Consider the following 14,077-nt stretch of genomic DNA (forward strand, 5'->3'; position numbering starts at 1 on the left):
GCTGGCTTACCTGGTTCTTGGTAGGATTCTCTTCCTCATGCACCATAGGATTGAGGGCCTCAGTTTTCACTGGCTGTTGCCTCAAGCTCTTGTCACCTGGGCCTCATCACAGGGCAGCTCACCCCATGGTGCCTGGCAAAGTGAGAGAGAGGGTATCCAAGAAAGAAGATTTTGTGTAATTCACCCTTGGAAGTGACACCTCATCATTTATGGGGAATCCTATTCATTAGAAGTGCATCAATAAGTCCAACCTACACTCAAGAGGAAGGGATTACACCGAGAAGTGAATATCAAGAGGCAGTCATTGTAGAGGCTGCCTACTACCACAAGTGGCAAATAATAGTCATGATAATAATAATAATAACACATGAAATTACTTTTTCTGTTATAACTGTAATTATTGTGGTTAACTACTTTGCCCCAAGTATTGTGGTTTCTCTTCTCAACATTCTAGTGTCTCTCTGGGAGTGCAAGCAATACCATGAACCACAAAATAATAATGCCTTTATGTCCCCTTTCCATGTCAAGGGTTTAAGCATATAATCATAATAATATTATTAATGCTATTTCAATAATCAGTATTTATAATAAATAAAAATAATAATAATGTTAGGAAAGAGTCTTACAGTGTGGTGAATGCCATTGGCATTGATATTTCTCTTCTTTCTCCTTCCCCCAAATCCTGGGCACATCACATGTGTGTCTGTTTTGAAATCAAATGTGACCAGTGCTCTCTCTGTCTGACTTTCTTATCTCTTCCCAGGAAGGATATGACCCAGGGCTGCCTTTAAATCTGGTCTGCCTCGGAGAATTTGCCTGTCGGTGGAGGGCCCGAGAAAAGAGAAGGGAAGCCATTCACTAGGGCAACGTCCTTTTTTTTTTTTTTAGAGTTTGGTGCTTCCTTAGACACCAGACACACATTCCTGTGAAAGAGACTGCTCAGAGATTGGGGGAAAAGAAAAGAACAGAAGTAGAATGGGTTAATGTTAATCAGAGAAGTTGAATGGTCGTGGGGTTTTTACTAGTCTATCAGGATGGATAAGACGAGAGAAGGAAAACTGGACTTTTAATAAAGGACGGCAGATTAAATTAATCATGACAAGAAAATGAGCAAGAAATGCTTTGACATTGTTATTTAATAAGAAAAATGTGTAATTAACTGATAAAAATAGTTTTTGCAAGAAGCAGGCAGTTAAATAGTTTATGAAGCCAGCCAGGCCAAATCCTCAGCATCTCTGACTGTTAGCAATCAGAATGCTTTTTATATGGTGTCTTTCTTTGGAAACGCACAAACCATCTTGCCACAGACATTACCTCATTTGCTTCCCAGCCTAACGAGTGCTTTATGGCTGAGAGCTGGTGGAGGAAGCAAGTGAGGTGGGAGAGATGAAGAAACTGAGGCACGGGGGAGAGACCGGTTGCAGCATTTCCAGCAAGTTCCTGTGAGCAGTGCTTAGGTTTTCTCATTCCTAACCTCCTGCCCTTTCATTGGGTTTTGGGCATTAGCTAATGAATTTAAATGAAACAATTGCTGTCTCTTCCAAGAGCCGCACAGAGGAACCTGGGGTATGTATTATGGCTGATATGATACTAGTCTTCCGAATGGGAGGTGGGGGTGGGAAGAGATCCTGGCATTTGCCATCTGGTAAGCCTGTCTTTAATCCTCAGTAAAGTAATGGAATGGAGACGAAGAAAAAAACGCGTAAGAATCAAGAGCATAATGCCACCATGAGCAAGCAGCTGTCTGGATTTTTAAAGAGCAAATTCCATGAGACAAATTTAATTGCATTTTTTAATAGAATTAAAAAAAAAAAACCCTCCACAACATTAGTGGGTGAAGGAAATGAAATGGATGCATCCGGAAATCTCACTTGAAAGATGAATTCAACCGAGCTGGTTCTGAGCTGTGTCTCATGGATCGAAACCTGGCTGGGAGGCCACGTGAGCAGCCGGTGGGCGGCTGTGGACTGCCTGGGAGATGGTGGCCAGTGGCAAGCTTCTGGCAGGCTCTGAGATGGGCTGATATCTACAGCATCATTATTAATGACTTGCAGGAGGTGACGAGCAGATCGTTAATTAAATGTGCACATGTGGCCAAGTGGGAAATTGGCGGCAAAAACACCAGAGAGGCAGGCGCATGATACCCAGGTACTTGGTTTTTTTTTTTCAGCCTCTGCGATTTGGCCTGTGAAAAGTGGCTTGACTGCTTCCCCTCCTCTCTGCCTGCTGCCTTGGGTTTGAACTTGAGTCTTGCATGATGCCATGGAGGAAGAGGCAGGGGAGGGACCTTTGAGCAGGTTCACAAATCCCCTTCCCAAACACCAGGGTCTGTACAAATTGCACCTCCGGCCCGACGCTCTGGAAAAGGAAGCCTACAGAAATGATTATTGATATTAGTAGAGTAATGAAGCAGCTGCAAAGCTGGTTCACAGTCGTCTCGCTCCATTTTGTGGCATGTTTACATCTGCAAAGGGGACAAGAAACAGGAGACACAGAGGTGGGGAGGCATCTCCTCTGAGGCACCTCCAGGAGAGCCCTTTGGCCCATCTCATACTTCCTAAGAGAAGCCCGAGGGGCGGGGATTGACTCCTGAATACATTCAGGCATTTGAAATTAGGTGACTCACCCCCAATCCTAGAGAAAACCGTGCTTATGAGTGAAGTTCAGGCAGTACATAGTTTTCACATTGAGTTCTCTCCTTAAGAGATCATTCTTAATAACTCCACTGGCTTGGCTGGTGGCTCGGTCACAACTGGGTCTTGGCACTGCCCCTATTGGAATTTATATTTATTTGAAAATGCCTCTGTTGCCAAGGTAGAAAGAATGGTTCCGGGAGAATGCAGGCTCCCTGGTCTGCAATATCAAGTACTGTGTGTTCTGAGATGGGAGATTATCTTTTGTGTTTTATTTAATTTGAGAACTATTAGCCAAACTCTTTGTAGACAGAGAAAGTTTTGTAGTGGTGACAGTGACGCTGATCAACCCAAGCCATTCTGAAGCTGTACTGGGGCTGGGGAGGCAGCCAGGCAAGTATTTAGGAAAAGGGATGAAAATGCCACCCCACCACTATGCCAATGGCAATAACGTGATCTCCGTGATTTCCAGTATTCACTGACTGCCGATGTGCATTAACTCATCTAATTCACATGCTAATACTATGAAGATTAGTGTTATTATTGTCCATATTTTTTAAAAAATGGATCCATGTTGGGGTGAAAGCTTCCAGGGAGTGTAGGGTAAACTCCAGAGAACAAAGTCTATAGAAGGCAGATCTGCTCTGAGTCTCAGACCCATTGCTCCAGCATAGAGATCGTTACCCAACCTTGATCCACGGCTACTTTGGCAGGGGATTTGATGCCCAGCATAATGGATCTGGAGTCCAAGGCCAAGACAGTGACATATCACCTTTTAATTATCTGTTTACTATTTTTCTAGAAGAGAGGCTGAAGTTTGCATGAGGGATGGGCAGAAATGAAGGACTTTTAATGACAATATCTGCCTTTTTTCTACTTACAAGCCATTCATCTTTGGCTCAAGACTTGCGTAATCCCCCCTAGGAAAGCAAAACCCCTCCTAGGAAAGCAAACTTTCTGAGTTGGTTGGGCCTGTCCTCTTGAGAAGGCACTTTAGTGGAAGCTTCCCCAAGGCCTTCTTCTGAAACCTCTGGGGGTTAACATTGCCTAAGGAGGGCTCTGAGTCTTTCTTATTCTTTGGACTCCATATCTATGCCATTCTGTTTTTTTTTTTTTCTTTAAGATCTTATTTATTTATTCATGAGAGGCACAGAGAGAGAGGCAGAGACACAGAGGGAGAAGCAGGCTCCCTGTAGGGAACCTGATGTGGGACTCGATCCCAGAACCCCATATCATGCCCTGAGCCAAAAGCAGATGCTCAACCGCTGAGCCACCCAGGTGTCCCTGCCATTCTTCTTCCTTCCCCTGCCCCTTTGTTTTTGCTCCCATCCCCACCTGCTCCTGATCTCCTTGAATTCTCTTCCTCCTGTCCACTCCCCTCCCATCTGGGAAGATAAAATGAAAGGGAGTTCACGTGTGCAGGGTGATTACCCTGTGGGGTACTGTGCTACCTATGTCTTACATTTTATCTCCTGGGCAGCCCGGGTGGCTCAGCGGTTTAGCACCTGCCTTCAGCCCAGGGCCTGATCCTGGAGACCCAGGATTGAGTCCCACATCAGTTTCCCTGCATGGAGCCTGCTTCTCCCTCTGCCTGTGTCTCTGCCTCTCTCTCCTCTTTGTGTATTCTCATGAATAAATAAATAAAATCTTAAAAAAAAAATATCTCCTGACAAGCCTCTGAGCTAAGTGGGATTGTCCCCCCCCTGCCTTTTTTTTTCAGATGAGGAAACGGAGGCTCAGAGGAGTACAGTAAATTTCTGAAGGTCACCCGGCAGGTAAATGCTGGAGCTGGGTATGCTCCTAGAACCGTCTAATTCAAAGAACCATTCTTTTGCCATTGGTGGCATGACTTAGGGGGAAAAGCACTTTACGGCCATAATCCTGTTTCAGTTAACTGCTTAGCAAGCCACAGGGTGTGCGTCTTCCACAGTAAGGGTCTGATCATTCCCACAAATCCTCTGTTGTCTTTACAAAGTCCAGAACTAAAAAAAGAAACAGCAAAGAGCAAAATCCCCAAGTTTTGTTATCAATGTAAATCCAAAGCTCATGGGATCTTACAGTCAAGTCTCTGGTGAGCACAATGGGTAAGTACATCTTTGAGGGCTGAGTGTTATACTAACAAAGCAGGAGCTTAAGGACAAGAGTTTCCATCACAAACTTAAACATAGATAATGTTAAAATGGCAGTACCCTGGGTGGCTCAGTGGTTCAACAGTCTGCCTCTGGCTCAGGTCTTGATCCCAGGGTGCTGGGATCGAGTCCCGCATCAGGCTGTCCAGAAGGAGCCTGCCTCTCCCTTCTGCCTGTGTTTCTGCCTCTCTCTCTCTGTCCTTCATGAATAAATAAATGAAGAATCTTAAAAAAAAAAAAAGAATGGCAGTACCCAGCATATAGTAGGTGTCCAATAAATTTTTCTTAAATAATTATTAAGATTCCTACTTTTGTATTTATTTTTTTTTGTTTTTCCTTTTCTCAATATTTTCTTTTTTTTAATTTATTTTTTATTGGTGTTCAATTTGCCAACATGTAGAATAACACCCAGTGCTCATCCCATCAGGTGCCCCCCTCCCTACTTTTGTATTTGTGGGGGGAGCATATCCAATGTTATAGTTGCTGCTGAATTTTGTGACTGTACATCTCAACGTGTGTGTGTATGCGCGTGTGTGTATATCTGGGGGTGGTGGTGAGAGTGGGGGGGGGGTGGTCTAGCAGGTGTTTCCCCGCACACCATGTGGGCGAATCACAGTGCCATTCTGTACCTCAATGTGCTCCTTTACAAAGCAAAAGTTGGGGTGAGAGGACCTCTCCGGCTCGCTCCTGCTCTAGGTATGACCATCGTGATTCTCACATTGAGACCTAGATATATGCTCATTAAATGTTCAATGTGGGATACTGGGAGCCTGAATGAGTATAATCATACAGTAGGGATTTTTATTTCAAACATTATTTATCCATGACTAATCAAAAATACAATGAAAGGATTTAAAAAATAAAAAGCAAACTGAGAAACTGCCAGACTATAAAATAAGCATTCTTTTCTTAACATCTGGGGGATTTACAGGTGTTAAAAATGCCCCTGAAAGGAGTCTTTTTATTTACTGGGGTGATGGAAATATATTGATAATTACATGGAGAAATCAGTTTATTTTTTATTTATTTTATTTTATTTTATTTTATTTTTTTTTATTATTTTATTATTTTATTTTTTATTTTTTTAATAAAACAATTAAAACGACTTAGTGTTTAAGTAAAGGGGAGTGTAATTTTTTAAATTTTATCTATCCTCATATTGATGTTACAAGCTATTAAAAGAGTTTAGTCAAGGCTGATTTTCAAATACAATCCATATTTATGTGGATAGTCAGAGAAGAGGGTGGGAAAGCCCAGTGCCTATGCACCCATGTGCACATACATCCTATGGGGGTTTCTTTCTTTAAAAATCATGAAAACAAAAAAATAAAAATAAACATCATGAAAACACATGCTGACAAAGGGGCACAATGTGGGATTGAGAGAATATGGAGATCTACAGGGGCAATCCCTGCTTCCTATTAAGAGGCAGTTCTTGATTTAGTGGGAATATTCTACACTATTTCCTCTTGTTCTAAGTGCATAACTGTAATGTACGAGCATCAATATGTGACGTTTGAACACATCTGTGGAGAGTTGAGCATGATAGTCAAGGGTGCGTGGGATAGCCCTCCTGTCTTCCCAGTGCCATGCCAGTGACATCACACTGGTAGCTGGCAGTCGGCGACGGTGGGAGTAGTGACACGATGGAAGTCAGCGAGTGCTCAAATCAGGCTTCCCGTGCCCCAATCTGGTTGTAATTTAACTATAATCAGTGGAATGTATTTATCAACACACCACTGATCATAGTTCAGGGAAACTTACAACAAAATTAATGGGATATTACATTCATTTATTGTTTGCAATGATAATTAAACATAAATGATTTATACACATTCACCGAGGTAACCAGCTGCCCTTTACTGAGCACCCCCATAAAAAGCACCTGTGCCTTTTATAGATGGTCTCTAGTCCTCATCAGAACCCCGTAAGGCAGGTGTCACTGTCCTTATCTGCCAGGTGAAGAAATTAAACCCAAACTGAGACTCCAAAGAAATTGCCTGTGGCAACATTGCTAGTTAATTGTTCAATCAGGATTTGAACCCAACACATTCCTCGCCTACAATCAGGGAGCTCAAGTGTTGCTGAAGTCAGCTCGTGAGGCTGCAGGGAGGGCGTGATGCTGAGGGAACCCAAAGTACCCTGAGCCTCTTGTAAGACTCCAGGGTCCCAAAATTCAGAGGCTGAGCTCTCAAGTGTCCCGTTTCTACAAGAGGGTCTACCCGTGGCTCAGGAGTGCTGGTAAGTCTCTGGTGTTCCGGGAGGCCCAGCTTCCCACCGACACTGGGAGTGAACCCTCAGGAGTCTCTACAGAGCTGAGAAGTAGTTCCAGGGCAGCCTACCTCCAGAGATTTTCCTGCTGCCCTTGCCTTGTCGTCTTCGTCACCAAAGCTTTCCCACAGACCTCCAACCACTGATTTTTCGTCTCCTTGAAAAACCTCTTCTCTCACTTTTCCCTCCTTATTTGGTATCTGTGCAGCCCAAATCTCATCCTACATGTTCAATCCCTGCCCACCTTTCCTCACTATTGCCTAAATTCATCTCTGCTCTCAAAAGCATCTCAGTAGAACATGATCTCCTCCCATTTTCTGAATAACATCAGGGTTTCCCAGAGTAATGGGGTGGAGAAAATTTTATTCTAATGATTGGCAACAGAGCGTTTTTGAGGGGAGAAGTGTCTTTGGTTAAAGAGATGTCTTGTTGGGTGACTGGGGAGAGGTGTCTGGACTGGCTCCAGGGGAAGGGAAGCCACTCTGTGTGATAACTGGAGAACAATTTAGAGCCGGGTGAGTGGAAATTAGGAATTGGGTTAGTAAAAGCAGATGTGGGAGGAAGGAGAGACAGTGTAAACCTGCCTGGGACGTTTGGTTAAGTTTATAAACCTATGAAAGAGTTGGGTGGGAGAGTTTCACCTTTTGATTATGGAAAATGAAGAAGGCACTGGATCCATACCAGGGCTGATGTGTGGGAAGGAGGCGATCAATTAGAAAGTTGTAGCCAAAGACCTTGATGAGGAGCCTCTGGAATGAGCAGAGCCTTGGAGCAAAGCTTTGGGTTTCCAAAGGCCACAGAATGGGTGAGGTGGGTTCTGGGCAATCTTCTTCGTACCTGCAAAGATCGAAGGCATCTGGCTGGCATCTGGGTTACCTCAGATTCCAGTAGCTCACGGCTTCACCAGACTAACCCAGCCTGCTCTGATCTTGACCAACATCAACATTCTATTCTCCCATGTTGCCATTTTTCTCCTTTGGCCAGCTGGTAGTGTGGGCCACTTCCCAACAAAATCTATCACAGTAAGAAAGCACCTCTTTCCAGATGGTGGTAAGGTGAGGTGGGAACAGACAAGGACAGCAAAGTCTTGGTGACCTGGTTGCGTGGGGTACAAATGGTAATTTAGGATGGAGCATCGGGCCCAGGCAACAGAAGGTGGCCATGGAGATATTTTATGCCTTCCTCAGTTTTTCTCATGTACATGCCAGTGAGAACTGATGTCTTAAATTCTGTCCCCAAGTGGGAAGCTGAAACCGGAAGGCCCATTAAAATGGGCCTTTCTGAATGCTATGCAGAGATGATAAAGGTGTGGGAATCTTGTCTATGCCACCATCACACACAAGAAAGAACTTGAGGATATTCCTTTTCAAGCCCTGGCTGATGGATTTTGAAGTGGATAGCGGGTTTTAAAAATCAATGTTATGAGTGCTTGGGATGGAGGCAAAGCACCTCAAATTCTTCAACCAGCCAGTTGCGAATAGAGGAACACAGCTCCATTTTTTATGATTTGGCTTAGTCGCTGAAAGTGATCTCCTAAACTCCAGAAAGTTGTTACCAACTGTCAGACTGCGGGTGCCATAGCCCCTAGTCAGAAAAATAACCCCAGATCGTAGGAAATTCCGACCTCTACCTAAAAGAAAAAGAAAGGCATTCAACTAAATGACTCAGACTTTGAAAACGCAACATCATTTCTCACTTTGCTTTCGTCTAGTAATAGACGTTTTAACAAAGGTCATTCTCAAGTGCACAACTGTATAAACGTGCCTTCTGAATGGGAAGATTGGAATTTAGGCAGCTGACCCCTGGGATGGTGTTTATGAGCAAATCCAAGAGAATGCTGTTCATCTGTTATGTTCTAGTTGCCACCACCCTGCCTGGCATCTCTCTTTGCCAGGTGGATACAACATGATCGAAGTCAGTGAAAATAGAGCCCATGCCTTTTTCCGTGTCTGGGAACCAGAAAGAAGAATATTCACAGTGACCAAGAATGAATTCCAGAGAAATTCAAAGAGATTTATTGGGGTGCCACTTGCTAGCTGTAAAATGGGAGTTGTGATAGTCTCTCTCTCATAGGGTTGTTGGGAGAATCAAAATGTGATCAGGCTTGTAAAACCTTAGCCCAGAGCCTGGCACAGGGTATACACACAGGAAATGGAACTAGAGTTTTTATTAATAAGTGATGGGAAGTTTCCATGATGTGGGAACTTTAAAAATGAATAGAACACAGTCCTTTAAGAATCGCAGAGGAGGGAGTGGAGGAAGACAGGTCAACGGATAATTATGACATATAGCACATAGTAAATACAATGTACAATAAATAATAGGAGTATATATCGGGTACTACTTCAGGAGAAGCTTCAGTGCTCCGAAATGGGGAATCATTAAGGGTGAAAGGACCATCTACTTGCATTAAGCCCGTGAATGGGAAAAACTAGGTCCTAGCAAGGCCAGGGCTGTCATTCTGCTGTCCTAATGATGGATGGGGATTTGTGAGCAATTGAATTGAACCTCTGCCATTACTATCGATTGTTGGGATAGACTTCTCGATCAGAGCCAGGGGGCCACAGTCTGGGTCGGTGGTCGCACTGACATAAGGTTTATGACCTTTCGTAGGCTTCTCATGTGCCTTGCCACACACCCATCTGCCGGGGACCTGGGATCCAGCGGGCAGTAAAGGACCTGGGGAAATGAGGATTGAATTAAATGACCTCAGATTTAAGCCAGCTGTGGCAGAGCTTCTTCCTTCTTTCGAGGAGGAATTTTTCTCCTTTCCAAAGCTTCGCAGCCGCAGCCGTTTGGTGAAGGCATAGAAGTGGAAATGAGCAGCATGGGGGTTTAAATAGAAGTCCCTCCTGCCTTGCTCTTTGACCCTGAGCAAGTTACTCACCCACTCTGAATCTCACTTCCCTTGTCCACCAAATAGGGAAAATGAAACTGACCTCATTAGAATTTGGGGGGTTTGGTTTTAATAACAGATTTATTGGGATATAATTTACGTGCCATAAAATTTGCCCTATTAAAGTTATTTCAGCAGTTTTTCATATACTTACAGTGTGCAACCGTCAGTACTACCTTATTTTAGAACATTTAGAATATTTCCATCACCTGCAAAAGAAACTCATACACCTTAGTAATCACTCTCCGTTTCTCCTTTCCCCCAACTCCTGGCAACTGCTAATCTAGTTTTTGTCTCTGGATTTGTCTATTCTAGACATTTCATATACATACAATGTCTCATCTTTTATGACTGGCTTCTTTTACTTATATGATGTTTTCATGATTGATCCATGATGTAGCATGCATCAGTACTTCATTCCTTTCTCTTCCTGAATAATCTCCCATGGTGTGAATATACCATATTTTATCTATTCATCTGATATATATTGATGGGCATTTTGGTTATTTCCACTTTTTCAACTATTATGAATAATGCTACGAACATTGGTGCACAAAGGTGTGTATGGATATATGTCTTCATTTCTCTTGGGTCTATGCCTATGATGGAGTTGCTGAATCATCTACAAACTCTGTGCTTAACTTTTTGAGGATTTGCCTGTTTTCCAAAGTAGTTGCCCCATTTTATAATCCTGCCAGCGAAAAATGAGGCTTCCAATTTTTTTAGATTCTAATAACGTTTGTTACTGTGTCTTTCTGACCTTGGTCATCTTAGTAGGTGTGAAATGGTATCACATTGTGATTTTGATTTGCGTGTCCCTCATGACTAGTGTTGTTGAACATTTTTTCATGTACTTATTGGTCACCTGTATATTTTCTTTGGACAAATACTTATTAAACCGCTTTGCTGATTTTTTAAAAAGATTTTATTTATTTGAGAGAGAAAGAGAGAGTATGAGAGCAGGGTGAAGGGCAAAGGGAAAAGCAGACTCCCCGCTGAGCAAGGAGCCCAATGCAGGGCTTGATTCTGGGACCCCGAGATCGTGACCTGAGCCGATGGCATATGCTTAACCAATTGAGCCATCCAGGCACCCCTGCTTTGCTGATTTTTCATTGGTTTGATTGCTTTTTTATTGTTGAATTTTAAGACTTCTTTATATATTCTGGATACAAGTCCTTTTGCATGATACATGATTTATAATATTTTTTTTCCTATTCTGTGTGTTGTCTTTTCACTTTCTCAATGTGTCATTTGAAGCACAATAAATTGGTGAAGTCCAATTTATTTTTTTCTTTTGTAACTTGCACTTTTGGTGTCATATCTAAGAAACCACTACTTAACTCTAGGTCTTGAAGTTTTACTCCTATGTTTTCTTTCAAGAGTTTGGTAATTCAGCTCTTATGTTTAGAACACTGTGTTTAATCCATTTTGAATTTTTGTACATGGTGTGAGGTAGGGTTCCACTTTTATTCTTTTGTACATAGATAGATATCCAGTTGTCCTGACATCATTTGTCAAGAAGACAATTCTTCCTCTCTTTAACCGTCTTGACAGCCTTTATTAGGTTTTAAAGAATAAATAATTTATGTAATGTTCCTGGTGTATGACGTTTTAATACATGGTAGCTACTACTATTATAATTATTGTTGTAAGGCTCATGGGTAAATTTCTAGGCAAAATATGATAGGTTATAGTTCTTTAGTAATTTTATTACTAGAAATTCCAGCACATAGGAGAAAAGAGCAAGTAGGAGCAATAAGCTTGCCATCTTCTATGTAAGGTTTGCGAATCATTATCATAATTGTAATAATAACATTTATTTAGCAGCTACATTTGTTAGTACTTTCAATGCACCTGACATTTTATTTCAAGTAACTCAATAAGTTCTTACAAAAGACTATGAAATAGGAACTCTTTTAATCTCTTTTACTCAGATGAGGAAACTGGCAGGGGTCAAGGTACTTGTTTAAGGCTGCATAAAGCCTCACAAGTAGCAAGCCACAGAGTGGGTATTTCAGTTCCGACAGTCCCTGATTGTGATGAGACTGGGTCTCAAGAGACATGGGTGGGCTTGAGAATGAGAAAAACATGGAATGGCATGTGCATTGACTAACAGGGTGAGAAGGTGTTTAGGATCTCACTCTGTGAGTTCAAATCTCAGCATGGCTGCTTTCAAGCCTTATGACCTCAGCAGCTCAGATTCTTTAACATAAAATGGGGATAATTAGATTTCTTTTCTTATGGGCCTATTTTGAGGAATAAAGGGGTTAATATACGTAAAGTACTTAGAACAGTTCCTGGCACATGGGAAATGCTCAAAATTATCAGCTGTGATACTGATGGAGAGCTTTAAACCTGATCCCAAGTTTCTTTTCCAGAATTATTCCTACTGTCAGGGCTAGCTTCATGGATGAGCAACCTGTGCAGGTTTTCAGGACTCTGCTCGAAAGGGCCTTGGATTTGGCTTAATGCTCTGTTTGTCCCCATCTTGAAATTTTAAATTATTTTTGAACATGGGGCATTTCCATTTTGCCCCTGCAGCCCACAAATTACATAGCCAATCCTGGGCAGGACATAGGCCTGGCTTTGGCTGGAAGCGTTCTTTTCCCCACCCAGAGATGTCCAACATGACCCATGCTCTTCCTGCATACACACACACACACACACACACACACACACAGACACACACTTCAGAACCACCTTGGTTGCTACGAGCTCAAGTGGATCTCAGTGTGGAAGATAGTACCGTTCAGTTTAATTACCATGTCAGGAAGGCCAATGCACACCCACTTGACATTCCTGATTTATTACCTAAAAATGAATGCAATGCATAGTGGGCCCCAAATCCTGCCTCAATTATTGGACTGAAAACCTCCATTGACTTCAGCTGGCAGCCTGCACCACTAATTGAGGACAGAGTTAGGCCCCATGGGTTTTATATAGAACATTTTTCTTTATTTCTTGTTTTCATGGGTGTGTGTTGTGGGCTGGGGATTATTTTTATGCTTTTCCACTTCCTGATTAGTTTTAGGACTTGTTTATTTGGAGACTGCTTTAATAAATTTGCACAGCAGGGTGAGTTAGTAACAGGGTTGGTGTATTTAACCAGGAACCACCTTCTTTTCAGTTTAGTTTTTGGTGTTTAACTTCAGGGCAGAGTCATTGAGTCTTAGAACCAAATCTCTGCCAAAGATCACCTATCCCTGCTCTGGAGATGCCACGGTGGTTTAATCTGAAGGCGGGTTTAACCGGAAGGCAGGGCTCTGCTTCCATGCAAGACTCCACCACTGCACTGTCAAAGTGCTCTTGATTTATTTATTTATTTATTTATTTATTTATTTTTTTAATTTTTTTTTTTTTGTGCTCTTGATTTAAATGGTATTTTTCTATCTGTCTCCTCCTCTAGGTTGTGGATACCAGATGGCAGGTCCTTGGTCATCAGTATAGTTTCAGCGTCTAGCATAGCTCCTATCACAACTTCATTTGAGAAACTTTCCCTGAGCATCTTCTCTGTGCCAGATAGAGTAGATATGACAAGATAAATGGGGTCCCCGCTTGAGAGGGCCTTCCATTCCGTGAGTGAAACACAAGTACCAGGGAGCAAAGGGTTGTAGTAATAATTACAGAGTAAGGCTGTTATTAAAAAATAAAATGGGGGTATGTGATGGGATGACAGGTTCTGTGCGTGGGGTGGGTGGTCAGGGAAGCACTCCCGGGAGAGCTGACTTCAGAATTGAGATTTGAAGGCAGGAAGGAACTGGCCCAGTGCAGATGATCACCGCAGGCTGAGGATGCTGCTGATGCAGAGGCCGGCGAAGCAGAAAGGAGTTTGGCGTGAGGGGCAGAGGGGCCGTGGGAGCAAAGGCAACCTGAGGACAATTGCAAGAGATGAACCTGGTCAGGTAGGCACGTCCCAGGCAATGCGGCCCCGGGAAGGGATCCGATTTACCCTAAGGGCAGCGGGAACCTCAGGGAGGGGCATTCCTTACCCTGTCAGAGAGCTTTCTGGCCGCTTTGTGGAAACGGAGGCGGGGGTAGTGTGGGCAAATTTGGAAACAGAAAAACCACTCAGGGGGCTTTTGTGTAAATTTGTTGAACTGACTGGATTATTTGCAGAAAGCCTTGGTGCCGTTCTTGCCAAGGCTGGC

At 42.9% G+C, this 14,077-nt stretch overlaps 1 long non-coding RNA gene across 1 annotated transcript in view; it reads left to right on the top strand.

The window, feature by feature from the left end:
* Nucleotides 1-1,860: 1,860 nt before the first annotated feature.
* Nucleotides 1,861-14,077, top strand: part of LOC144318391 (uncharacterized) — a 103,874-nt gene continuing 91,657 nt past the window's right edge. Inside the window, exons 1-2 of the long non-coding RNA XR_013384268.1 lie at nucleotides 1,861-2,148; nucleotides 4,354-4,408. This is a non-coding gene — a long non-coding RNA (uncharacterized LOC144318391). The remainder of the gene's footprint in view (nucleotides 2,149-4,353; nucleotides 4,409-14,077) is intronic.

This window comes from Canis aureus, chromosome 8, assembly GCF_053574225.1.
Source record: "Canis aureus isolate CA01 chromosome 8, VMU_Caureus_v.1.0, whole genome shotgun sequence".
Lineage (NCBI taxonomy): Eukaryota > Metazoa > Chordata > Mammalia > Carnivora > Canidae > Canis > Canis aureus.